The sequence below is a fragment of the Gossypium arboreum genome, chromosome 6 (genome assembly GCF_025698485.1).
Source record: "Gossypium arboreum isolate Shixiya-1 chromosome 6, ASM2569848v2, whole genome shotgun sequence".
NCBI lineage: Eukaryota > Viridiplantae > Streptophyta > Magnoliopsida > Malvales > Malvaceae > Gossypium > Gossypium arboreum.
Genome location: NC_069075.1, coordinates 59,391,472 through 59,399,800, shown reverse-complemented (window position 1 = coordinate 59,399,800; position 8,329 = coordinate 59,391,472).

The following is an 8,329-nucleotide window of genomic DNA, read 5'->3' as shown; positions in this document are numbered from 1 at the left end:
ACTCAAACTTTGGACAAATTACAATTTTGCCCCTAAACTTTTGCATATTTACACTTTTGCCCCTAGGCTCGGGAATTAAAATTAATCCCTTATTCTTATGTTCTATGACATGTTGATCACTTTTCCCTTCTATAGAAACATCAAATTCTCACTCTAACATATACTTATGACTATTAGGTATTTTTACCAATTAAGCCATTTTACTCATTTTCAGTCAAAACCGAGTAGCACAAGTTGTCTAACATAATTTAAAACCTCATATTCTATTATAAAACAGAAAAATAAACACATTTCACGTATGGGTATTTTTCTAAATATGAACCCTAGCTTAAATTATTGCTAGAATAAGCTTAATCAAATTACCGGGATTCCAAAAACGTAAAGAACTTGAAAAACGGGGTTAGAACGAACTTACTATTGAGCTTGGAAAGCTTGAAAACCCTAGCCATGGCTTCCCCCATGCTAATTTCGGCCTCCATGAGAAAGATGAGTCAATTTTGGCTTTATTTTCCCTTTTTATTTCATTTAATTACCAAATGACCAAAATGCCCTTCCTTACTAAACTTTCAAAAATTCCATCCATGTCCAATTTTTGTCCATCACTTAGAAATTGGTCAAATTTCTATTTAATATCTCCTAATTAATATTTCAAAGAAATTTCATACTAGAAACTTCTAGAATGCAAGTTTTACAACTTATTCAATTTAGTCCCTAACTTCAAATTGAGCACTTTATGCATAGAATTTCTTCACGAACTTTTCACACAATCATGCAATCATATCATAGACCTCAAAATAATCATAAAATAATTATTTCTATCTTGGATTTTGTGGTCCCGAAACCTCTGTTCCAACTAGACCCAATTTTAGGCTATTACATGTTTTGTTATTTTTATTCTTTTGAGATGTGTTCTTTCATTAGTATGAACTAAAACCCCTAAATACCTAAGGGGAATGAAACCTAAGACGGATCTTGTTATTATTATCTGAATCATATGATAAATATTTGACTTGTTCTTAATTATGTGTTCTTAATTCTTGTTTTGATATTTCAGGACATTGATACAAGTTAAGCTCTTACTCAGAGGAGGAATAGACCCTGTCTAAGAGTAAATTTGTCATAATTAAGCGAAGTTGGTTGCGCGCCTAGAGATAGGGTGGCAAGATTTTTTCGGATTACGGTGAAACCTAATAAGGCGATCCATAGATCGAGTTAATGCAAACCTAGGGCATTAATTAGAAATAGATTTCAATTATTCAATCTAGGGTTAGACGTTGTTAGTCTCGAGAGAGATAATAATATAACTTAAGGATCTCTACGGAATAAGTTGAATGAATAAATCATCCGATTTAGAGTCAAATAACAAGTGAAGTCTAGGTGGATTTTTCCTTAGGTATTGTCTTAATCAATCGAATTTTCCAAAAAGTATTTTCCCCAAATTTCTTTTCTGTGATTTCTTAGTTTAATTAATTAGTTAGATAAACAAAACCCTTTTATTTTTTTTAGGCTAGATAATAAAAAGAAAGTTTATACTAGTACTTTTAGTTCCTTGGGGTTCGATAATCCAGTCTCGCTAAAGCTATGCTACTGTTCGATATGTACACTTGCTTTCATCGTGATAATAGTTAGTTTCAAGTACGATTCATTATAAATATTTAAAACCTGTCACGAATATCACGTATCAACAACCATGATTCATTTTCTTCCATAAAATTTCAGAAAACAACATGAACTCTCTCATGGTAACATCCTAGACTTTCAACCATTTAATAAAATAGTCCTCTTGTTAGAAAGCTCAAGCTACAAGGGTTCTAAAAATGTAAAAATTTTCAAGAAAAGCCATTAAAGTCACTTACTTGCAAGAGTAGAGAGTGGCTGAAATTTTTGAAGCTCAAAAACCCTTACATGGCTGAGTTTTTGGTGGAGAAGGAGATAAGGAAAAAGATGATATCTTTTCTCTTTATTTTATTTCATTTGGTAAAATAAATTACCAAATTTCCACCTAATTTTTGACTTTCTCTATCTTTTGTATCCTATGGTCGGCCATCACTTATCCAAGGGTCTATTTTCCCTTTAAAGACCCCCAATTTTGGTTTTCTAGCTATTTAACACCCTTAGCTATCAAAATAGGACTTTTGCACTTTATGTGATTTAGTCCCTTTTTTTTTTCATAATTGGGCTCACAATCGCTAAAATTAATTCACCAAATTTTTCATATTCTCATATAATCATGCCACAACACAATATAATATTAAAAATAATTTCTCTAACCTCGGATTAGTGGTCTCGAATCCATTGTTCCAATTGTGCCCAAAATCGAGCCATTACAATTCTCTCCCCCTTAGGGATTTTCGTCCTCGAAAATCTTACTGATGAATAGATTTGGGCATTGGTCTCTTATAGTCTCCTCAGGTTCCCATGTGGCTTCTTCGACTCCATGTCTATGCCATAATACTTTAACAAGTGCAATACTCTTATTCCTCAATTGTTTTACTTCCTGAGCCAAAATCTTAACCGGCTCTTCGCCATAAGTCATGTCCGAGCTAATCTCAACCTTTTTCGGCGAGATCACATGCGAGGGGTCTGAACGGTAGCGACGTAACATAGACACATGGAATACATTGTGTATCTTTTCTAACTCTAATGGCAATGCAAATTGGTATGTTACCGGTCCAATTCTCTCAGTCACCTCATAAGGTCCAATAAACCGTGGACTTAATTTGTCTTTCCTTCCGAATTGGAGAACCTTCTTCCAGAGGGTTACTTTCAAAAACACTTTATCCCCAACTTGAAATTGAAACTCAATCTCTTTTCATTTCAAATCCGCGTAGGATTTCTATCTATCCGAAGCGGCCTTCAAATAGTCGTGAATCACTTTAACTTTCTCTTCAATCTCTTTAAATAAGTCAATCCCGTGTATCTGATTCTCTTTCAGCTCGGTCCAATACAAGGGTGTTCGACACTTACGCCTATACAAAGCCTCATAAGGCACCATTTTCAGACTTGACTGATAACTGTTGTTGTAGGCAAATTCGACTAGCAGTAAATACTTTTCCCAACTGCCTTGGAACTCAAGAACACAATACCGCAACATGTCGTCTAAGATCTAAATCACTCTCTCTGACTGACCTCCGGTTTGCGGGTGAAAAGTTGTGCTAAAATTTAGTTTCGTTCCCAATGCCTCTTGCAATTTTCTCCAAAACAGCAAGGTAAACCTCGAATCTCTATCTGAAATAATCGACAAGGGCACTCCATTAAGTCTCACGATCTTAAAAACATATAGAATGGCCAATTTCTCAAGGGAATAGTCAGTACGCACTGGTATAAAATGTGCCGACTTAGTAAGTCTATCAACAACTACCCAACCTAAATTCTTTTTTCCTTGGTGTCAAAGGAAACCTTGACACAAAATCCATGGTTACTTGGTCCCACTTCCACTCAGGAACCATCATAGGCTGAAGTAAACCTGAGGGTACTAGGTGTTCGGCCTTCACTTGTTAGCAAACTAGACACTTAGAAACAAACTCAAAAATGTCTATTTTCATCCCCGACCACCAATACATTTTCTTCAAGTCGTTTTACATTTTTACACTACTCGGATGGATAGATAAGCAACGACATGTGCCTTTCATAAAATCCTCTGAATAAGCTTATTATCCTTGGGTACACAAACTCTGTCTTGAAACATCAAGCATCTGTCGGTACTAATCTGAAAATCCGATTTAGCACCCGACTCACACCGAGTTCTCTTGGCTTGCAATTCACCATCGCTATTTTGAGCTTCACAAATTTCTTTGAAAAATGTCAGTCTAGCCTTTAACTCTAATAGAACCGAACCATCCTCTGACAAGGCCAATTGGGCTTTCATTGCTCTCAAAGCAAATAAGGATTTTCTACTCAATGCATCGGCGACCACATTCGCCTTTCCTGGATGGTAGTCGATAATCAACTCATAATCCTTTATCAACTCTAACTACCGCCATTACCGTAAATTCAGCTCTTTTTGAGTCATCAAATACTTTAGACTCTTATGGTTAGTAACTACTTGGCATCTCTCGCCATACATGTAACACCCCGTACCTGAGACCGTTGCCGGAGTCAGACACGAGGGGTTTGCGGACTTAACTCACTTACTTGCACAGTCCATTTTAAATTTTCAGACGAGCTGGCTAACTGCGTCACTGTCACCTTAAAACTCATATCTCGAGTTCCAAAACTCGAAAACCAGTTCCGTAAATTTTTCCTGAAACTAGACTCATATATCCATCTACAAATTTTTTTCCTAGAATTTTTGGTCTAGCCAATTAGTACAGTTTATTAGTTAAAGTCTCCCCTGTTTCAAGGTTCGACTACACTGACCTTCATGCATTACGACTTGGATATCTCCTGCATGTGGCTTCAATACTGATGCCGTTTGTTTATATAGAAACTAAACTCAAAAAGGAATCTATACATATATGGCATGACTTCTAAATGTCTCTGGTTAATTTATAATGAATTTCCAAAGTCGGAACAGGGAATCCAGAAACCGTTCTGGCCCTATTTCGCAAAAACCTAAATATCTCTTAACATACAACTCATATGATCGTTTGGTTTCGTTTGATTAAATAATTTATTCACTATTTAATTCCATTCCTACTATTTTTAATGATTTTTCAAATCTACATCACTTCTTCTTTGTCAAGATTCCGCCTTTAAGGTAGACTTTACCTATTTCATAGTTTCCATGATTCAACTAGCCCTTTGGCATATATAGCCCAAAATATAATCATGATGAACCATTCTAATGGCTAATCGTTGCTAAACATTTCCATGCCTCTTAATGAACATATAAATTCAAGATGATTATAACATTATGCTCAAATTATATATAAGCCATTTTCGCATGGCTATCCAAATATATACAACACCAAAGTACTTGACTAATAACAAAGAAAAAGGGGTGTCCTATACATGCCGTTTCAAAGTTCTACCAAAAGTGTACCAAAAGGAGCTTTGATAGTGTGCGAGACTTCGACTTCAAAAATCCCGAGTCTGATAGCTGAAGAACCGAAATCTATAAAACAGAGATTTACATAAGCGGAGTAAGCATTTAATGCTTAGTAAGTTTTGAGCCATAAAATTTGACACAACTAAAATGTAGCATTCATATGGCTAAATGGATAATTTGACATGCACAAATTCTCAATATCATACTTACTTCACATTACCAACCCTTATATTCATACACAAAAGATCAACATAGCCAAAGGCCGGTAGCTCATTTATCGATTGAGCGAATACTTATTTGTAAGGGATCAACTAATTCAAAGCACATATGAAACATATCTCATCACTAGGATTTTACGAGCGTATTAATTGAAACTATTACAGCAAGGTCGCTCATTCCCAAGCCAAGTACCTTCGGGATTTAACCGGATATAGCTACTCGCTCGAATGCCTTCGGGACATAGCCCGGATATAGTAACTCGCACGAATGCCTTCGGGACTTAGCCCGGATATAGTAACTCGCACAAATGCCTTCGGGACTTAGCCCGGAACTAGTCATTAGCGCAAATGCCTTCGGGACTTAGCCCGGTTATCACCCAAACATTCATGCACATATCAACAAATCATGACACATTTATATTCCATTTTCATAATCGAGTTCAAACACAAGTCACGATATAATCCCATTTTGGCTCACTAGCCACATACAAACAACATGGTTTAGTTTGCTTTATGACACGATCTCTATGCACATACGGCTACCCGTCACACGATAGACAAATTAACTCAACATAAAATTTAAGTAGAATCATCATATCACCGTATATTTGTTACGCTCATACGTCATGACTTAATCAAATCGTAAACTAAGTCTCGTTACTCGAAAACTTACCTCGGATGTTGTCGAACGATTTCGATGGCTATTCGACCACTTTTTCCTTCCCTTTATCGGATTTAGATCCCCTTTGCTCTTGAGCTTAATTTAAACAAATAAATTCATTTAATTATTTTTCACTTGGGCAATTCTATTCAATACATGTATGTCATACAATTTAAGTACAATGACCTTGCTCAATACTATTTAAACATCATGCATTACCGAATTTCATCAACACCATCTAACTTCATATAGAAACACATATCGTCCTAGGTCGGTACACAAGTCAAATGCATCATTTAAATTGTCAAAGTCCACAATTTAGTGATATTTCTCTATCATAGTTTCTTCACTTAAACCGAATTAGGAAGCCCATATAGTCCTTGGCCGAATGCTATTTAACCCAAGTCATCAAGAATTTCATTATTTAACACCTTAGATATCCATAGCTAAATAGGTTATTTGTACATACATATATATACATAAGTGCATAGATACTATGTTACTAACAATTATTTCCTTGCTTAGCAGCCGAACCAATATACACATTACTTCATATCTACCCGTCACGTTTTCTCTACTTAAACCGAATAAACTTGCACATAAGGTCCTTGGCCGAACCTCACTAAAAACAAGTCAACCAAAATCTTAGTATTTATCTTGTGTATAACCTTGTTTACCTTCCAAAAATCACAAAAACATCAAACTCTTAATGTTTATGTACAAGGCCGAATCTTAACATGATCCAACCTCCAACTCATTCCTTTCAACAACCAAAACCGAATGTTCAAGCCATCACCGAGATTTCGAAATTTTTGCCATGGTTTGTGTAAGAAATTAGCTAATTAACTAGAAACAAGCTTAAAACTTAAGAATTTAACACAACATACTAACCTCCCCTTAAGCTCAAGGTGACTGAAACCTCTCTTCTTCCTCCTTTCAAACCGGCCAAGAAGAACTAAAGGATGAAGCCTTTCCTTTTCTTTTTTTTTTCTAGTTTCGGCAAAATGGGGGAACAAACACACACTTTTTTTTTCTTTGTTTTCATCATATTCCCTTTCATTATTTTATTCCCATGCTCCTTATTTTATCATACCTCCCATGAAACACTAACTTAACATGTTTATGACATGTTTTTGCCCATCACACTTGGTCCACCATACTTGTCATGGCCGGCCACTACTAATTGGGGGGGGGGAAATTGACATGCAAGTCCCCCCCTTTTGTATTTCATGCACTAATAGATCCTTATGTTTTGACCTATCACATTTCAAAATTTTCTCACATAAGTCCTATTTACTAAAATTCACCTACAATTAAACAAAATTCAAATATGAAATTTTTCACACATGCATGTATACATATAATAAGCATCAAATATGATGACTTATTTTTATGACTCGCTTTTGTGGCCCAAACCACTTCCCGACTAGGGTCACATTAGGGTGTCACAACTCTCCCCACATAAGAAATTTTCGTCCCCAAAATCTTACCGGTAAATAGGTTTGGGTATCGTTCTTTCATGGCATTCTCGGTTTCCCAAGTAGCTTCTTCGATCCCGTGTTTGAGCCATAACACTTTCACTAACGAAACCCTTTTGTTTCGCAACTCTTTCACTTCTCGAGCTAGGATACGAATCGGTTCTTCTTCATAACTCATATCGGCTTGAATTTCGACCTCGGAGGGTTTATTACGTGCGTGGGATCGGATCAGAACGTCAAGCATCGAAACATGAAAATGTTGTGGATCCTTTCGAGTTCGGGGTAAAAGCAACCTATATGCAATCGGGCCAACTCGTTCGGAGATCTCATACGGCCCAATGAATCTCGGACTCAATTTGCCCTTACGGCCAAATCTGAGTATCTTTTTCCAAGGCGACACCTTAATAAACACTTTGTCTCCCACCTGATACTCAATATATCTTCGTTTTAAATCCGCATACGATTTCTGACGATTTGTGGCTGCCTTCAGACTTTCACGGATTACTTTTACTTTTTGTTCAGCATCTCTAATCAAATCAACTCCGAAAATTTTACTTTCACCGACCTCGATCCAAAACAATGGTGTACGGCATTTTCGACCGTACAAAGCCTCGTAAGGCACCATCCTAATGCTTGACTGAAAACTATTGTTGTAAGCGAGCTCAATCAAAGGTAGATACCGTTCCCATGAACCACTGAACTCGAGGATGCAACATCTCAACATATCCTCAAGTATCTGAATTATCCGCTCGGATTGACCATCGGTTTGGGGATGAAAAGCGGTGCTAAAGTGCAACTTGGTACCCAAAGCTTCTTGCAATTTCTTCCAAAATCGTGAGGTGAATCTCGGATCTCTATCCGACACGATAGAAATAGGTACCCCGTGTAATCTCACAATCTGAGAATGCAATTCAGCTAGTTTATCCAATGAAAAATCCGTGCGTACAGGGATAAAGTGAGCCGACTTAGTCAGTCTATCAAC